The sequence below is a fragment of the Phaethon aethereus genome (assembly GCF_964289735.1).
Source record: "Phaethon aethereus genome assembly, chromosome: 2".
Classification (NCBI taxonomy): Eukaryota; Metazoa; Chordata; class Aves; order Phaethontiformes; family Phaethontidae; genus Phaethon; species Phaethon aethereus.
Genome location: NC_138582.1, coordinates 723,554 through 735,205, shown reverse-complemented (window position 1 = coordinate 735,205; position 11,652 = coordinate 723,554).

Here is an 11,652-nt window from a genome sequence, read left to right as displayed (position 1 = left end):
TCGAAGCATTTTTTTACCCAGCTGTTGCGTTAAGAGGCAGAGCAATTTGGCAGAAACTAAACCCCCTTGCTTTCCAGTCGATCCTCAGATATCAGAGGGACTGGGGACGGCTGAGCTTAGGTTCTGAGTGATGCCCAAAGTCAGCGTTAGTAGTCTGGTCGCGCCCAACACCTTTGTTGGACTATCACGGGTCCGGATGCACTACTAACATCACACTACCTGCTCAGCCGGACACCTCCTGAACTAACACGGCCGCACTCAGAGGTACGGTCGCGTTCAGGGACAACCGTTAGTAGTCCGGTCGCGCCCAACACCTTTGTTGGACTATCACGGGTCCGGATGCACTACTAACATCACACTACCTGCTCAGCCGGACACCTCCTGAACTAACACGGCCGCACTCAGAGGTACGGTCGCGTTCAGGGACCACACACGGCTGAGTCAATCAATAGTGCGATTTATTGAAGCAACAGATATACAGGTTCTTTGGATTGCCGGTGATAAATTCACTACCTATAAAGCACGTGCAAATGCTAAAACTACGAGGGACACTACTTGGCTATAAACGCGTTAAAAGATGTAAAGTGACTCTATATAGAGATTTCTAAGTTTCCCGGGAAGGCACTTGGTATGAGCAAGGGTTCGAATCTTACCCAACGGCATCCCGATGGGGGGGAAGAGAGGCTCAGCCCGTCGACTGATCCCAGAAGTTAGAGTGCTACATGACGATGGTATCTTCCCTAACATCCAGCTCTTAAAACATTATTTTATAGTGTTTTACTTCGCAGGTGGAGCTTGAGTGACTCTAGTCATACATACCTTTATCAGGATTGGTGCAGAATTCTCTCGCTTCGCGTTTAAAGGTACAGACTAGGAAAAATTCAGTGCGCACACTCATTGAGGAGGGGTTGCACCTTGGGGGGTGGTAGCTTTTGAGAGGGGTGTGCGTTTTAGTATTATAATGATATTATAATTAGCAAAGTTCACTCTAAATACAGCACTTCATCAAAGTTGACAGGTCTTTGGCCCAGGACATTGTAAGCGCAGCTTATCAATGTACATCCTGTGCATCCCTAAACTCCCCTGTTCACAGAGCGTGGCCGTGAGGTCTCCACTCCGCTCCACCCTCCATGTAATCTCTCCCAGAGTCAGCACACCAGGCGCCCCTGACGTTGCCAACATCCAAGGCTGTTCAGGGAGTCTCCATGGCACAGACCCGTTGTACATGAGTGCTATGTTCCACCTGGTTTCAAGGCTGTTCTTAGAGGGTAAATTTCCAAAGTACCCCTCAGCGATTACTCCACACCAGCGAAGAGCATACCCGTCCAAGCCATGGGCAGCCAGTTTCTCCAGGAGAATGCTGTGGGAAACGGTGTCAAAGTCTTTATTAAACTCTAGGTAGACAACATCCACAGCCTTTCCCTCATCTACTAAGTGGATCACCTTGGCATAGAAGGAGATCAGGTTAGTCAAGCAGGACCTGCCTTTCATAAACCTGTCCTTACTGGGCCTGACAACCTGGTTGTTCTGTATGTGTTGTGTGATGGCACTCAAGACGATCTGCTCTGTAACCTTCCCCAGCACTAAGGTCAGGCTGACAGGCCTGTAGTTACCTGCATCCTCCTTTTGGCCCTTCTTGTAGATGGGTGTCACATTTCCTAACTTCCAGTCAACTGGGACCTCCCTGGTTAGCCAGGACTGCTGATAAATGATGGAAAGCGGCTTGGTGAGCCCTTCTGCCAGCTCCCTCAGTACCCTTGGGTGGATCCCATCCAGCTCCATAGACTTGTGTGTGTCTAAGTGGTTGCTAACCATTTCCCCTTGGATTTCAGGGGCTTCATTCTGCTCCCCATCCCTGTCTTCCAGCTCAGGGGGCTGGCTACCCAGAGAACAACTGGTCTTACTATTAAAGTCTATGGGGCCTGATGGGATCCACCCGAGAGTACCGAGAGAGCTGGCGGAGGAGCTTGCCAAGCCACTCTCCCATCATTTATCAGCGGTCCTGGTTAACAGGGGAGGTCCCAGAAGACTGGAGGCTCGCCAGTCTACAAGAAAGGCCGGAAGGAGGACCCTGGGAACTACAGGCCTGTCAGCCTGACCTCTGTACCGGGGAAGATTATGGAGCGGTTGGTCTTGAGAGTGCTCACAGGGCATCTGCAGGACAACCAAGCGATCAGGCCCAGCCAGCATGGGTTCATGAAAGACAGGTCCTGCTTGACCAACCTGATCTCCTTCTATGACCAGGTGACCCACCTAGTGGATGAAGGAAAGGCTGTGGATGTTGTCTACCTGGACTTTAGTAAAGCCTTTGACAGCGTCTCCCACAGCATTCTCCTGGAGAAACTGGCGGCTCGTGGCTTAGACGGGTTTACTCTTTGCTGGGTGAGGAACTGGCTGGATGGCCGAGCCCAGAGAGTTGTGGTGAACGGCGTTAAATCCGGCTGGCGGCCGGTCACAAGCGGTGTTCCCCAGGGCTCGGTTCTGGGGCCGGTCTTGTTCAATATCTTTATAGATGATCTAGATGAGGGAATCGAGTGCTCCCTCAGTAAGTTTGCAGATGACACCAAGTTGGGTGGGTGTGTTGATCTGCTGGAGGGCAGGAGGGCTCTGCAGAGGGATCTGGACAGGCTGGATTGATGGGCAGAGGTCAACTGTATGAGGTTTAATAAGGCCAAGTGCCAGGTCCTGCACTTCGGCCACAACAACCCCATGCAACGCTACAGGCTTGGGGAGGAGTGGCTGGAGAGCTGCCTGGTAGAAAGGGACCTGGGGGTGCTGGTTGACAGCTGGCTGAACATGAGCAGGCAGTGTGCCCAGGTGGCCAAGAAGGCCAACAGCGTCCTGGCCTGTATCAGAAATAGTGTGGCCAGCAGGAGTAGGGAAGTGATTGTGCCCCTGTACTCAGCACTGGTGAGGCTGCACCTTGAATCCTGTGTTCAGTGTTGGGCCCCTCACTACAAGAAAGATGCTGAGGTGCTGGAGCGTGTCCAGAGAAGGGCAACAAAGCTGGTGAGGGGTCTGGAGCACAAATCTTACGAGGAGTGGCTGAGGGAACTGGGGTTGTTTAATTTGGAGAAGAGGAAGCTGAGGGGAGACCTTATCGCTCTCTACAACTACCTGAAAGGGGGTTGTGGCGACAAGGGCGCTGGTCTCTTCTCCCAAGTAACCAGTGATAGGACAAGAGGAAATGGCCTCAAGTTGCGCCAGGGGAGGTTTAGATTGGATATTAGGAAAAATTTCTTCACTGAGAGGGTGGTCAGGCATTGGAACAGGCCGCCCAGGGAGGTGGTGGAGTCGCCATCTCTGGAAGTGTTCAAAAAACGTGTGGACATGGCGCTTCAAGACATGGTTTAGGGGACATGGTGGTGCTGGATTAATGGTTGGACTTGATGATCTTGAAGGTCCTTTCCAACCTTAGTGATTCTGCGATTCTGTAAAGGCAGCATTAAGTATCTCAGCCTTTTCCTCATCCTTTGTCACTATGTTTGCCCCAGCAACCAATAAAGGACAGAGAGTCTCCTTAGCCCTCCTTTTGTTGCTAAGTACTTTTTATTGTCTTTTATGGCAGTAATCAGATTACGTTCTATCTGGGCTTTGGCCCTTCTAATTTTCTCCCTGCATAACATCACAACATCCTTGTACTCCTCCTGAGTTGCCTGCCCCATCTTCCAAAGGCCATAAACTCTCCTTTTTTCCTAAGTTCCAGCCAAAGCTCTGTGTTCAGCCAGGCCAGTCTCTTCCCTGCTGGCTCATCCTTCAGCACATGGGGACGGCCTGTTCCTGCACCTTTAAGATTTCCTTCTTGAAGAATGTCCAACCTTCCTGGACTCCTTTGCCCTTCAGGACTGCCTCCCAAGGGACTCTGTCAACCAGTCTTCTAAACAGGCCAAAGTCTGTCCTCCAGAAGTCCAAGGTGTCAGTTCTGCTAACCCCCCTCCTTATTTCTCTGAGAATTGATAACTCTATCATTTCATGACTGCAATGCCCAAGATGCTGTCCAACCATCACATCATCCACAAGCCCGTCTCTGTTTGCAAAAAACAGGTCCAGCAAGGCACCTTCCCTAGTTGGCTCACTCACCAACTGTGCCAGGTAGTTATCTTCCACACACCTCCTAGACTGTTTCCTTTCTCTGCTGTATTGTATTTCCAGCAGACATCTGGTAAGTTGAAGAACAAGGGCTAGCAATTGTAAGACTCCTCCCATCTGCTTATAGAATATTTTGTCTGCCTGTTCACCCTGGTTGGGTGGACCATAACAGACTCCCACCACAATAGCTGCCTTGTTGGCCTTCCCCCTGATTCTTACCCACAAACACTCAACCCTATCGTCACCATCATTAAGCTCTAGACAGACAAAACACTCCCTAACATACAGGGCTACCCCACTGCTTCTCCTTCCTTGCCTGTCCCTTCTGAAGAGTTTATAGCCACCCATTGCAGCACTCCAGTTGTGCAAGTCATCCCACCATGTTTCCATGATGGCAACTATATCATAGTTTTCATGCTACACAATTGCTTCCAGCTCCTCCTGTTTGTTGCCCATGCTGCATGCACTGGTGTAGATGTGCTTCAGTTGGGCTATTGATCCTTCCACCTCTTTGGGGGGGGAGAAGCCCTAATTCCTATGTGACCATTCTCAGGTGCTTCCATGGTTTCTAACACATCAATAACCCTTGCATCTTTGCTGCCATCTGGATCTCCATCCCTTACCTCCTCTGAGGTGGCAGACCGAAGGACTTCACTAGCACACCATCCCTCAAACATTGGTGTGCTGCCCCCAGGCTTATCTCTAGTAAGCCTGGTTTTATCCCTTTCCCCTTTCAAATCTAGTTTAAAGCTCTTTCAATGAGCCCTGCTAATGCCTGTGCAAAGATCCTTTCCCCTCTTGGAGGCAGGTGTACCCCAACTGTTGCCAGCAGGCCTGGTGTCGTGTAAACTGACCCGTGATCAAAAACCCAAGATTCTGCTGGTGACACTGGGCTTGGAGACATGTATTGATCTGCTGGCTCTTCCTGTTTCTTCCCTCATCATTCCCTGCAACTGGAAGGATAGAAGAGAATTCAGTGGTGCCCAGTGACAGGACCAGAGACAATGACACAGACTGAAACACAGGAGGTAACACTTGAACATCGGGAAACATTTTGCTGTGAGGGTGACTGAACGCTGGAACAAGTTGCCCAGAAAGGTTGTGAAGTTTCCGTCCTTGGAGATATTTAAAAGCTGTCTGGACATCATCCTGGGCAGCCTGCTCTAGTTGGCCCTGCTTGAGCAGAGGGATCGAACCAGATGGCAAACATTCTGCAATTCTGTGAATTTAACACTAGTATGAGTCTTACTAGCCCTCATACTATAAAGTTACAGCTAGCCTTCCAAACAGTTCTTCCATACCACTATTAAAAAGCTCCACCAAGCACTTCTGAATTGTAAAGGAAGCAGCAGGCCACAAGAATGAGGTCAACACTGCAAACATTAGCAGGAAGCCAGTTCCTGGGGGTTTATAACTTTATGGTGAGCCAGCAAAAGGATAATATGATCTCTACCCTGCAAAAGCGCAGGCTTGGCTGAATCATAGAATCTTTGGGTTGGAAGGGACCTTTTAAGGTCACCTAGTCCAACCCCCCTGCAATGAGCAGGGAGATCTTCAAATACATCAGGTTGCTCAGAGCCTCATCCAACCTGACCTGCAATGTTTACAACCTCTCTGGGCAACCTGGGCCAGGGTTTCACCACCCTCATTGTACAAAATTTCTTCCTTACATCCAGTCTAAATTTACCCTCTTTCAGTTTAAAACCATTACCCCTTGTCCTACCGCTACAGGCTCTGCTAAAAACTCTGTCCCTATCTTTCTTATAAGCCCTCTGTAAGTACTGGAAGGCTGCAATAAGGTCTTCCCAGAGCCTCCTCTTGGCTGAACAACCACAACTCTCCCAGCCTGTCCTCATAGGCTCTATCCCTCTGATCATTTTTGTGGCCCTCCTCTGGACCTTCTCCAACAGGTCCATGTCTTTCCTGTGCTGAGGGCTCCAGAGCTGGATGCAGCTGAGGTCTCACCAGAGCAGTGTAAAGGGGCAGAATCACCTCCCTCGACCTGCTGGCCACGCTGCTTTGGGTGCAGCCCAGGATACAGTTGGCCTTCTGGTCTGCAAGTGCACATTGCCAGCTCATGTCCAGCTTTTCATCCACCAGTACCCCCAAGTCCTTCTCGGCAGGGCTGCTCTCCACCCCTTCATCCCCCAGCCTGTACTGATACCAGGGGTTGCCCCGACACAGGTGCAGGACACTACACTTGTCCTTGAACCTCATGAGGTTCACACAGGCCCATTCCTTGAGCTTGTCCCAGTCCCTCAGGATGGCATCCTGTCCCTCAGGCGTGTCAACCATACCACTCAGCTTGGTGTCGTCTGCAAACTTGCTGAGGACTCACTTGATCCCGCTATGTCATTGATGAAGATATTAAAGAGTACTCATCCCAATACGGACCCCTGAGGGACACCGCTTGTCACCAAACTCCATCTGGGCATTGAGCTGTTGACCACCACCCTCTCGACGTGATCATCCAACCAACTCCTCATCCACCAAAGAATTCTCCCATCAGATCCATCTCTCTCCAATTTAGAGGGAAGGATGTTGTGGGGGACTGTGTCAAAGGCCTTACAGAAGTCCACATAGATAGACGACAGCAGTAGCTCTTCACTTATCCACTGATGTGGTCACACCATCCTAGAAGGCCACTAGGTTGTTCAGGCAGGACTTGCCCTTGGTGAAGCCATGCTGGCTGTCTGAAATCACCTTCCTGCCCTCCATGTGCCTTAGCATAGCTTCTAGGAGGATCTGTTCCGTGACCTTCCCAGGCACAGAGATGAGGCTGACTGGTCGGTAGTTCCCAGGGTCCTCTTTGCTACCTTGAAACTTCTGTGTATGTCTTCATTCCTTTGGTAGGGCTACAAAACCCAGAGGAACTGGAGAGAAAGCTATCAGCCATAGTACCTATGCATGCTCTAATAGTTATTGACGATGTACCTCTTAGGGGCAAGAGTGTCAGCCTGTACTTCATGTAGGGATGCCAGGATTCTGGAAAATTCGGATGTCTGATTCTTGGGTAGTGTTCAAGGGTGCTTTTTTTTTAGCCTCCATCAAACCACTGGCTAATGACGGACAGAATGGATTGGGCCACAGTTGGGGCCCGCACTGTTACCTCGGAAGACAGAAAGAGCATGCCAAGTGAAGCAGCCTCATCAGTCCTCATTCACTACAGGAAAGGAAAGAGCTATGATCCCATCTTCTACCACTACTGTATTGGTTTGACCCATTTTGTAATGTGTGGATAGACCCAAGGGAATCCTCTATGACCAGCTTTCTATATAGGTCTCTACCCTTGGAACATCAAGGGCCTCAACTTGGATTAAGTGATTGAGGATGTAGCTCTCCATGTCTCAAGATGCGGGCAGTGTCTGGTGCCTCTCACTCTTGCTGTGGCTGCGGCACGAGGAGATGGTCTCCTTGCCAGCAGGAGGTGTGCACTCATGGAGGATATGTGTTGCCAAAAGAGCTGCAGGAGGAGGTCAGCAGATTGCAGCACCAGAGATAACAAGAAAGAGATTGATTGGATCTTCTGAGACCCTGCAGCTTCAGGGAGCCTCATCTGCCTACCTGACCTGCTATCTAGGGAGGTTTGCTGCTGGGGATAGCCTTGGCTGCAGCAGTCACAAGATGATGGAGTTCAGGATCCTGAGAAAAGAGAACAATGCAAATAGTAGGATCACAATCCTAGGAGAATAGAATTTGAGCTATTCAGGGATCTGCTTGGAAGAATCCCATGGGAGATGGTCCTGGAGAGGAGTCCAGGAGAGCTGGTTGGTTTTCAAGGAGCACCTCCTCCAGTCTCAAGAATGGTCTGTCCCAGTAAGCAGGAAGTCAAACAAGGGTGGCAGAAGACCTACACCAAAGACCAAGATGCTCCTTACAAAACTCAAATGTAAAAATGAGGCATACAAGAGGTGGAAGCAGGGTCACACAGCCCAGGAGGAATACAAAGACACTATCTTAGTGTGCAGGAATGGTGTTAAGAAAGCCAAAGCTCACATGGAATTGAATATGGCAAGGGATGTGAATGGCAACAAGAAGGGCTTCTACAGGTGTATCAGCAGCAAAAAGACAAGTAGGGAAACGTGGCATCTTAGCTGAAAGGGGCAGGGGCCCTAGTGACAAAGGATGCCAAAAAGGCTGAGCTACTCAGTGCATTCTTTGCATTGGTCTTTATTGGTAAGACTGACCTTCTAAAATCCTGGGGCCCTGAGGCCAGGAAGAAAGTCTGGAGCAAGGAAGACTTGCCCTGAGTGAAGGAGGATCAGGTTAGGGAACGTTTAAACAAAATGGACATACACAATTCTATTGGAACTGACAGGATCAACAGGATGAAAGAGAAAACTTTTCTACTGTGAGGGTGGTCAAACACTCAGAAGGAACAGGTTGCCCACAGGGCTTGTGGAGTCTCGATACTTGGAGATGTTCAAAACCTGACTGGACACAGACTTAAGCAATGTGCGCTGGTTAACCCTGCTTTGAGCAAAAGGCTAGACTAGACAATCTCTTGAGGTCCCTTCCAGCCTCAACTACTTGGTGGTTTTGTGAATCTGTCCTATCAGTGGTGAATAACACAGACTGAGTGTGATGTATCAGCCCAGAATTCTTATGCACATAGTGTGAAGTAGTGTCTATTTGTTGACAATGCAGACAAGCTGAAGTAGGATGCATGCTAGAAAGGCATTTCCAGTCAAGGCCAAAAGAATGTGGCATAGTGATTTCCACTGCAAACCTCTCCTGCTACCCCAGTATGGACATGATCTGCCCACCCAAAAAGTCCCTGAAACCTTGAGAGTTTAAAAATAAAACTAGGTCATTGTATTTGACCTGCTATGCAGTGCTTTTTCACATACCTACCACAGGCAATAAATACATAGTCTATTGCAGAAACACAAATAAATTATCTATGATGATATTGTGCTTTGCAATCATTTGACCGGTATAAATAGGGAATGACACAGGCAGAAAGAGAAGCCTCTCATTCTGCCTTAACTAAACTGTCTTTATTGAAGGACTGTTACCTTCTCAGCAAGAGAGGACCCAGACAGAACAACTCCTAACAGCACAGAAAACCAAGGCATCAGCTTGGATATCAATGTACTCTGATAGAGCCGTAACATCTTTCTCATAATAGAGCGAAGCATTTTGCCTTAATTTGTCTAAAACACCAAAGCAATTTTCAGGTTACTCACCTATAACAAAACCAAAATAGAACACAGATAAAACAGCCCAGATGAATAATGTTCAAATGAATAATCTAGCACGATCTCAACAGATGCTGAATTGATGTTCAGCCCATAATGTGCTGTACCTATCTCCCACCCACCATCTCTAAAGGAAGAATGCAGTCCTAGGCAACTGAGAAGATCACATCTGCATGGCACATTCAACATTCCATCAAAATCCATGGCACACATTCCATGACTGGATCTGGGAGCACGTTTCTTTAGCCATTATCCCCTTTATGGTCATTCTTTCACTCTCTTTGTATTCATAAATATTTAGTTTTCTGTGTCATATCTCAAATGACATTATAGTTAAGATGATGTCCAAGAAAATACCAGTTTATGTTACTTCAGGCAGTGGAAGGATAAGAACATGGTCACCCTCCAAAGTAAGTAAATGTCTTGCTTGATCATTGAAGCCCTAGGTTAAAACTGGTTGCAGCATTTCCCTTTCTGCTCTCATTTTGTAAGGCAACACTGACTTAACTTTCTAAAGCCAGGAAAAGGATGCAGTTGCCTCTTCAAATACAAATACAGGAATCTAACTTTGATGAAGGAACAGGGCTTAGTCTGTACTACTGTCCATAACATTTTCTACAGGTAGTTTCCAGTCCAGAATGATAACTTAGCAATTACATTTTAGAATTTGCTTTATGAATTTTTAAGTTTCAGACATGCCTCTATTAGCACTTCAGTTCTTACTTGCTGCTGAATTTTTATGGACAAGATCTTCTGCCTACAGAAAGACAGTACACAATGTACAGCTGTAATAATTTGCCAGTGGAATTTGACTTTGTACTCCCAACTACAGAAATAATACATTACATGACAAAAAAGAAATATTAAAAAGATGTGTATTTTTAGATTAGCAGAACTACTACTTCTCAGTTAAATAGGAATGTAAAAATGCAAATACACATATGTGCACCTGTGCTTCAACTCAACACATAGGCCAGACATGAAAAATTTTTGGTCAAACATTTTAGCTGACAGAATAATCAGTTGAAAATGCAAGAGGGCATGAAAATGCAGAGAGGAAACAATCTGGGAGGTTCTGGGAGTGTGTGGAGGATAACTTCCTGACGCAGCTCGTGAGTGAGCCCACCAGGGGAGGTGCCTTGCTGGACCTGCTGTTTACAAACAGAGAAGGACTGGTGAGAGATGTGGTGGTCGGAGGCTGTCTTGGGCTTAGCGACCACGACATGATAGAATTCTCAGTTGTGAGTGAAGTAAGGAGAGGGGTCAGCAAAACTGCTATCATGGACTTCTGGAGGGCAGACTTTGGCCTGTTCAGGTCACTGGTTGAGAGAGTCCCTTGGGAGACAGTCCTGAAGGACAAAGTGGTCCAGGAAGGCTGGACAGTCTTCAAGAAGGAAATCTTAAAGGTGCAGGAGCCGGCGGTCCCCATGTGCCATAAAAAGAGCTGGTGGGGAAGGCGACCGGCCTGGCTGAACAGGGAGATTTTGCTGGGACTCAGGGAAAAGAGGAGAGTTTATCACCTCTGGAAGAAGGGGCAGGCAACTCACGAAGAGTACAAGGATCTCGTTAGGTCAAGCAGGGACAAAATTAGAAAGGCAAAATCCCAGCTAGAGCTCAGTCTGGCTACAGTCGTGAAGGATAATAAAAAATGTTTTTACAAATATATTAACAACAAAGAGAGGCAAGGAGAATCTCCATCCCCTACTGGATATGGCGGGGAACATTGTCTCCAAGGATGAGGACAAGGCTGAGGTACTTAATGCCTTCTTTGCCTCAGTCTTTAATAGCCAGTCCAGGTATCCACAGGGTATTCAGCCCCCTGAGCTGGAAGATGGGGATGGAGAGCACAATGTACTCCTCATAATCCAGGAGGAAGCAGTCAAGGACATGCTAAACCACCTGGGCACCCACAAGTCTATGGGGCCTGATGGGATCCACCCGAGAGTACTGAGAGAGCTGGCGGAGGAGCTTGCCAAGCCACTCTCCATCATTTATCAGCAGTCCTGGTTAACAGGGGAGGTCCCAGAAGACTGGAGGCTTGCCAATGTGACGCCCATCTACAAGAAAGGCCGGAAGGAGGACCCTGGGAACTACAGGCCTGTCAGCCTGACCTCTGTACCGGGGAAGATTATGGAGCGGTTGGTCTTGAGAGTGCTCACAGGGCATCTGCAGGACAACCAAGCGATCAGGCCCAGCCAGCATGGGTTCATGAAAGGCAGGTCCTGCTTGACCAACCTGATCTCCTTCTATGACCAGGTGACCCACCTAGTGGATGAGGGAAAAGACTGTGGATGTTGTCTACCTGGACTTTAGTAAAGCCTTTGACAGCGTCTCCCACAGCATTCTCCTGGAGAAACTGGCG